This window comes from Mesocricetus auratus, unplaced genomic scaffold (assembly GCF_017639785.1).
Source record: "Mesocricetus auratus isolate SY011 unplaced genomic scaffold, BCM_Maur_2.0 Super-Scaffold_100018, whole genome shotgun sequence".
Classification (NCBI taxonomy): domain Eukaryota; kingdom Metazoa; phylum Chordata; class Mammalia; order Rodentia; family Cricetidae; genus Mesocricetus; species Mesocricetus auratus.
The window spans coordinates 9,097,562-9,105,973 of NW_024429199.1; positions in this window are offsets into that span (position 1 = coordinate 9,097,562).

Here is an 8,412-nt window from a genome sequence, read left to right on the forward strand (position 1 = left end):
AGTTAAATTCTTTTTGCTTCTCCGAATCTACTCAAGGAGGGTAAAAGAGCAGAAGTCAAGAGTAAATGGTATTTTTATAGAACATTGAAAACAAGAAAATCAGCAGATGAATAGTCACCAATTAGCTGAGGAGTTAATAAAAAAGTGAATTCCCTAGAGTTATAAAAAAAAACTTCAGAAAACTTCTGGGAAAGAATTTGAAGTACTGAATAAAAGAAAACTTTGTCTAATCAAGGGGGAGCTAAAACTCCACCTCCATCCAGATTTCCTCCATCACCAGATTCCTGTGTGACTCATCTTTCCCTCCAAGATTGGTTTAGTTAATGAAGAAAGGTAAATAGGCCATCTTCTGTAACCAGGCAAGACTTCCAAATGTGAGATACCAACCAAGCCACAAAACCTTCAGCCTATAATCTGTCATGCCTACAGTCTGTGCTGGAGCAAAAGAGGTGCAGACATTGTGGGAGTGGCCAACCAATGACTGGTCTAATTTGAGGACCATACCATGAGAGGGAGTCCCTGCCCTATACTGCCTAGATGATCAAGAATTGGAGGCTGAAGAGCCTGAGATTTGGATAGCTCAAAGACCTAGAATAGAGGAGGGGTCTGAATCAAGAAAATGATTCCTATGATATTCTGCTATACTCATAGATTGGTGCCTAGTCCAGTTATCATAAGAGAAGCCTCTGCTGGCTGCTGATGGAAGCAGATGCAGAGACCCACAGATAAACTTTAGGTGGAGAGAGCCCAGATGGGAGATCTCCATTGAGTCCCTCCTCTAGGAGTCAACAGAACCCTGCAGAAGAGGCGGGGGGATTGTATGAATCAGAGGGGTTGAGGTTACCAGGAGAACACGGACCTAGAATCAACTAAGCAGGGTTTATGAGGCTCACAGAGACTGAAGCGGCAATCATGGAGTCTGCATAGGTCTGTATTAGGTCCTCTGTATATATATTATGGTTGTTGACTTGGTGTTTTGGGGGGACTCATGACAGTGGGTATGGAGATGTCTCTGACATTTTCACCTCTTAGGTGCCTTTTTCCTCCTACTAGGCTGCCTTGCCCAACCTTGATATGAGGGTCTGAGTCTAGTCTTATTGTATCTTGTTAAACCTTATTCTGCAGATATCCTGAGAGGCTTGTTACTTTCTGAATGGAAATGGAGAAGGAATGGATCTAGGGGAGAGGAGAAATGGAGTGGGGAGACTGTAAGGAGTGGTGGGAAGGTAACTTCGGTTGGGATATATTGAAACCAAAAACTAAAAGAAAAAAATAGATGTTCAAAAAAAAGAAAAGAGAAAGGAAGGAAAGAAGTCCAGAAACATGCTATTTGAAGAAAAGCTATTGGTTTATTTATTTTTTATGTAGCCTTTGACTGAAGGCACATGCATTCAAATTAACAAGATTTATATTGTTTTAAACAAAAGACTGATGTATGTGAATAAAACAAATATGAACTTTGTGGAATGTCTAAACAAGGGGTATCTAAAACTCCATGTTGAGCTTTCCCCCATCACTGGCTTCCTACATGACTCATGTTTCATTCCAAGATAGGTTTAGTTAACAAAGAAAATGGCTCAGAGAGGCAATGAATCCAGCAATGGGTAAGGTTGGTGTCAAGGTGTTGGATAGAAAATAGGAAGTAGCCTGGGCGTTGGTGGCGCATGCCTTTAATCCCAGCACTAGGGAAGCAGAGGCAGGCGGGTCTCTGTGAGTTCGAGGCCAGCCTGGTCTACAGAGTGAATTCCAGGACAGCCTCCAAAACAATACAGAGAAACCCTGTCTCGAAAAAACCAAAAAAAAAAAAAAAGAAAAAAAAGAAAAAAGAAAAAAGAAAAAAAGAAAAAAGAAAGGAGAAAATATTGAACTATGAATGAAAAGTTTTGTGTTTGGGGTTCAAGAAGGACTCTGAGGTAAACTGCCCATTGGGATAAGAAATGCATTGAGTTATTAATGGCATAGACAGACAGGCAGCAACAGAGATGCTCTGAGGAAAGATTGGTCCTTGTGCCAGATGGGATTCCTTATAGGTTTCAAGGAAAGGGTGGTAGGAAGGAGATTTTAAATGTTTCCTCTTAACCCATGGTTGGCCATATCTAGGTAACAAAGGAGTAATGAGTTGTTTTTTATTTTATTTTTTATTATTCATTTATTTTTTAAGTTTTATTTATTTATTATGAACACAACATCTTGCCTCTATGTATGTCTGCACGCCAGAAAAGGACACCAGATCTCATTGCAGACGGTTGTGAGCCACCATGTGGTTGCTGGGAATTGAACTCAGGACCTGTGAAAGGGCAGTCAGTACTCTTAACCTCTGAGCCATCTCTCCAGCTTGATCAGAAAGAGAGAGAGAGAGAGAGAGAGAGAGAGAGAGAGAGAGAGAGAGAGAGAGAGAGAGAGAGAGAGAGAGAGAGAGAGAACATCATGAACAAAAGAAACTTTGGGGAAAATTTATTTCAGCTTACAACTCTCATGTCACACTCCACCACTGATGGAGGTCAGAGGCAGGACAGAAGCAGAAACTGTAGAGGAGTTCTGCTTATGGCTCTTCATGTCTTGCTCAGCTTGCTTTCTTGTATAACTAGGACAACATGTCCAGGGGTGGCACAACCCACAATAGGCTGGGACATCACCCCATCCCTGCTTCAATCATTAATCAAGAAAATGCCTAATACCTCACAGGCTTGCCCACAAGCCAGTCTGGTAGGGGCATTTTCTCAGTTAAGGTTCCCTCTTTCCCAATGACTCTAGCTTCTGTCAAGTTGACATAAAAATAAACAGGATGTCAGTTAAAAGAATGGTAGGTGGTCCACAGATATTTCTAGTGGATAGACATTGTTTTGAGTTGATAGAGCATGGATGTCAGAAATCTAGAGATTTCTGCAAACCAAATTTAATTTTGAGGATTGATTGTCACAGTTCAAGCAAAGTGGAGGAATGATGTGGAATATTGCTTTAACTAGACAAAGATGCATTACATTTGTTTATGCTGTACTTGTTTAATAATGTAAAGATGTGTTGCTCTTTCACCTTTCCTGCTTAAGGCACCTGATTGGTCTAATAAAATTTGAATGGTCAATAGTTACGCCATAGGAGGACAGGCAGGGCTGACGGGCAGAGTGAATAAATAGGAGGAGGAATCTGTGCTGTCAAGGAGAGAGAGAGAAGGGAGAAGAGAACAATGGAAAAAGAGAGGGAGATGCCTGGGGCCAGCTAGGTAGTGAGCCACCAGCCACCCAAATACAGTGTAGGACATACAGAATGAAAGAAGATAAAAAGTTATGAGGCAAAACATAAAGGAAGAGAAACAGTTTAATTCAAGTTATAAGAGCTAGGGGGACAAGCATAAGCTAGGGCTGAGCATTCATAACTAATAATTAGTCTCCGTGTCATTATTTGGGAGCTGGTTGGTAGCCCAAAAGAAAACCTACTATAGAGGAACTTTACAAAATGCCATGGTACTGGAACAACAGTGAATCTCTTAAACCTGCTTATCCTATGGCCTGATGTGTGTCTCCAAGGCAAGAAATTGAAAATTCCTCCCCTGAGAAATATAAAGGAGGAAATGAGGAAGGGGGAGAGAGAAAGGGGGAAAGGATAGGGAGAGAGAGTGACAGAGGGAGGGAGTGATAGAGTATTGTCTGACCAGAGTCAGTCCTTCCTTCCTTCCCTTGTATTACCCTGTGGAGAAGGCACCAGCTGATGAGCAAAGAAGCCCCCCTGATGTACACTTGCTTACAGTAAGTATACAGGCACTTCAGGGTCTTATACTCAATATGAGTTGTTAGATCAGGATTGATGGAGGCAATGGGAAAATCAAATAGGAGACAGACTTCTACTGAAGCAGATGTCCTTAATTGGGACAATAAAAGGCAAGAAGTCTCTTCCCAGGAGTGGAGGATGTACGCCTAGGCACAGGAGGCTTGGGGTGGTTTTATAGGGCAGACAAGAGAATATTTGTGGTAAAAATTTTTATCAGCAGATCTATTCTTTGTAGTCTTGGGGACTGAATAATGCCAGCTGAACAATGTTGTGGAATTCCTTTACCCTGTGTGAAGATGTGTCACTGTGATTAGTTTAATAAAAAGCTGATCAGCCAATGGCTAGGAAGGATTTCCAGGCACAGGGGACACTGGGAAGAAGATGGGGGAGACACCAAGAAATGCAGACCAAGCAGGATGGGCAATATAGAGATTGTCAGGTGCCATCTGTATTAGCCCTATGTTGCAGGGTCATATGTCATAGACTGATGTCTTCAGGACTGTAATCAGGACCAGCCAAACAGCCAGGGTCCATTCCTGAGTAGGGTGGGAGTGTGAATGAGGGAAGGCTAGCTCTGGGGGTTAAAGAAAAGACAGAGACATAAGATCATATCAGGAGGGCAGTATCAGTTAATACTGAATGTGTTCAGTTTATTCATACATCATCTTAAGTAACCAACCTAAGGTGACAATAATAGTAGAAGACTTCTATTATCACGCATAAAGGGCAGATAGCAATTACTTCCCTTAATCCTAAAGATACTCCATAGCTGCAGGTACTACTCAACCTTCAGGTGCTCCATAGCTGCAAATCACCTAGTCTTCAGGATGAGTGTCAACTCGCCTGGGTCTAGGCCTATTGTTATTTAGATGGGAGCCATTAACCACTGAGGCCAGGACATCCTGTAGCCATCAAGGTAATATCTTAAAGACAATAGAGTCAAGGCTCTCTGAACTTGTGGCAGGATGGAATAGATTTCCAATATACACCCCATGAGGTAATAAAGCCATGTAGCAGAAAGCAAATTAATAAATATGTTCCTTTTAATTTATAAGGGCTAGTTAGAAACAAACACAAGCTATCAGCCAAGCTTTCATAATAAGAAGTTTCTGTGTTGTTTTTTCGTGAGCTGGCAACCCAAAGAAAAATCTGTCTACAGAAGAATGCGAGTTCTGACAACATACTGATCTTCTTGTCAAGCTCCTGACTGAGATTGTCATTATTAAGTTGACTATCTTGTCAGGCAGGTGTTCTTATTCCAATTCTAGCCATGAGTTTCTTAGTTCATCTGAGGCTCTTTGTTTTAGGTCATTAACTATTCAAGAGTCTATAGTCAAGGATCACCTGGTCATTGAGCAGAGCCAAAATCAGGTAGGATGGAATACATACATACTTGAGTCAGGATGTGTTAATCCCAAGGATTTGAGGAGAAAGGCCACTGGCCCAAATCATCAAGCCAAGTTAATTAAAGCAAGTTTTTTAATTCATGAAACAGTTGCCTCCCCCTAAGGTAAGTTTCAAGAGGTCAGCATTGGATGTGGGGAAGATAAGAGCTTTTATAGTTCTGGGGTAGGGGAGCTCTGAATGGGGGTTGGCAGACAAATAAAACAGAAAGTAATAAGGTGGTCATAATAAGCTAGTCATAATAACAGGTAGTTATAATAACCTTTTGAAACAAAGGCAGGGTTTCAAGATGCTCAAACAATTTCTGAAACAAAGACATAGTTGCTGTTTCCTGGAACAGGAAGGCAGTATAGAACCATTTGTAGTGAAGGTTACAGTTGAGGCATAGCCATATCCTTTAGAAAAAGAACTTTAATCATAAATAGGAATGAACCTAGTTTGTCTTGTTAATCCCACTGAATGAGAGTGAAGACAATTACCCAAATTCTTTGGTCAAATTATGCAAGCTTTACTTTTTGGCAGACAGGGAGGGCTATTTCTCTAAAGTGGGGTTTGAGAAAATAGCATTGAATAGAGGAGAAGGTTTATATAGCGCCAAACCTGCAAGAGTAGGGGCTTTTCAAGGATTGTTAGATTTTTCAGAGAAAGTTTGGTTATGTAGAAGCTTGACAGAACAGGTTATCAGGATGAAAGTTAAGGCATAGGATGTGGTTGTGTCAAACTCCAGAAAGTAAGTCAAGGCATGGTCAAACCCAAGTTTTGCAGAAAACAGGAAAGTATCATTTTGACCTTGTAACAAGATGGATTCTAATGTTAAGATGTGGACAGGCTAGTGGTGAGGAATACTCTTATACAATGTAAAGATTTATCACTCAAATTGGTTTAATGAAACACTGATTGGTCAGTAGCCAGGCAGGAAGTATAGGAGGGGCAACCAAACTAAGGATAATGGGAAGAAGAAGGGCAGAGTCTGGAATCACCAGACAGATGCAGAGGGAGCAGGAGATGAACATGCCATGCTAATAAAGGTACCACCATGTGACAGAGTGGTATATGGGTTAAATTAAAATGTACGAGCTAGTTAGTAATAAGCCTGAGTTATATACTGGGCATTTACAATTAATGCAAGTCCTGGTAGGCAGGAGAGAAATGTTCAATTACAGGCTGGTCTATCAGATCAGTCTTTACTATCAGATTAGTTTCAGGCCTAAGATGAAGGCAGGCTGATTCATCAGGCGGTCTCACCTTGTAGTCTTGACTGATTTGCAAGTTGCCATATAGACCCCAATGGCCTCCAACTCACAGACATCTACCTACCTCAGCCTCCCGAGTGCTGAGATTAAAGGAGTGCATCACCTCACCAGGCCTCAAAACAATATTTTAAAAGAAATACAGTATACGTATGTGAGAGACCCCAACTCAACATTTTTAGACCCCTAGCAACTAGCCCAGCACAGAGTAACTTGTTCTTCTGCCCTCTCCTGAGAAACCGGTGACCTCAAAATAAACTTAAAAGATAACACTCCCTGGTCCAGGAACTAGCTTACCACATTCCTGCTCAATGTTTAACTGTACAATGCCCAAAGAATGCTTCCTTGAGATAACCTATAACCTTCCTGTTAAGGCTTCCTTTATGGTGTTTACCTAACTTCCCCATCCTTAATGGTGTTTGCCTAACGCCCCCATTCTTTATGGTTTTTCCATTTTAAAACCCCCCAACTTCAGCTACCGGGGGTCAAACTCCTCTGCCCCTGCGAGGGTTATAAGTTTGGCTCCAGTGCACTGGTTCCCCGAATAAACCTCATGTGCTTGCATCAAGAATGGTCTCTCTTGAATTATTGGGGCGTCAGCTTATCCCAAGACTTGAGTGAGGGTCTTCCTGGATGGGGGTCTTTCATATGAAAGGGGAGGAGTTAAAACCACAATATGGGGGGGATTGGGGGAAGGGCACGGGAGGAGGGGAGGGAATGGGAGAGGGACCTGGAACTGACTTGTGAAGCAACCTCGTTTCTTATCTAAATTTAAACTGGAAAATAAAATATATAAAAAAAATAAAACCACAATATCCTCTAAGAGACAAGAAAAGTATACTTAGTTCCCTAAATTAAAAACACTAGTGTCTCTCAGGGATTAGAAACTACTATAATTAATTTTAAGTGTATCTATCATTGGGAATTTAGAGGAAGTTTTTCGGGAAATAGAAAAGAAGAGATGGGAGATCAGAAAGTACAAAATACTTTGAAAATACAAAATTAGGTAGTAAATTGAGTTCTCCTAACTAACAAGAGCTGCACAAAGGAGTAAAAAGACAAATGGTGGAGATTACTTTAGAAGGAAATAAGGTAGGGGATGATTTTGCTAAAACATCATATCTCTCTCTCTCTCTCTCTCTCTCTCTCTCTCTCTCTTTAAGCAGGAATAAGGAAAGAAGCACAATAAGAAAAGTGGAAAGAATGGAATTCTACAATAATCTCCATCTAAGTAAGGCAGGAAAGAAATCAATGTGAGGAGGAATTGAGATTAGGGTTACCAGACTAAGGTTCAAAGCTTGTGCCCTGACAACTAGATCTGCCCTACTATCCTCAATAAGTTGATTAAATAAAGCCAAATAAATAGTGAAAAGCAGGAAAGGGGGACATTGGAAAGGGAGACAAAGAGATCCAGTGCCCTCTCAAGTCCTTCTCTGGGGTCTTGACTTTCGGCTGTTAAAACACAAGGCATGAGTTACTCATGACTCAGCAGTCCAGCCAAGGTACATTCCTTTGCCCACCATTGTCTCAGTTCCAAGTCTGTCCTGCAAGCGGTTCTGACAAGTTGTGAATCTTTCTCCAAGACACAGGTTCCTCCCTGACTACCTGGTGGTCTTCAGCCATTCCTTTGCCCACCAGTAGATTTGTTGGAGAAATTTTAGTTTCTAATGGTCTGGTAGGCAACGCATATATGATTCTAAAATATTTTCTTTCTTGGCCAGACAGGCTGCTCACAGTATTAATATTTGAAAAGTCTTGTCCAGGTTCCTTTTGTTAAGCTTCCCTTCTCTGTTATACACATGGACAGTCAGAGAATCATTTTGTGTCTCTTCTTATTTATGCTTACCAGACATAACCTACTTAGTTACTCTAATGCATTGAAAACTTCTTTGTGGGAGGAATCATGCTATTTACCTAATATATTCAGAGCTTGGCATTACAAATGGGCCTCATTCTTCTACCTTCATTACTGCTTCTAGCTCTTCAGGGTGGA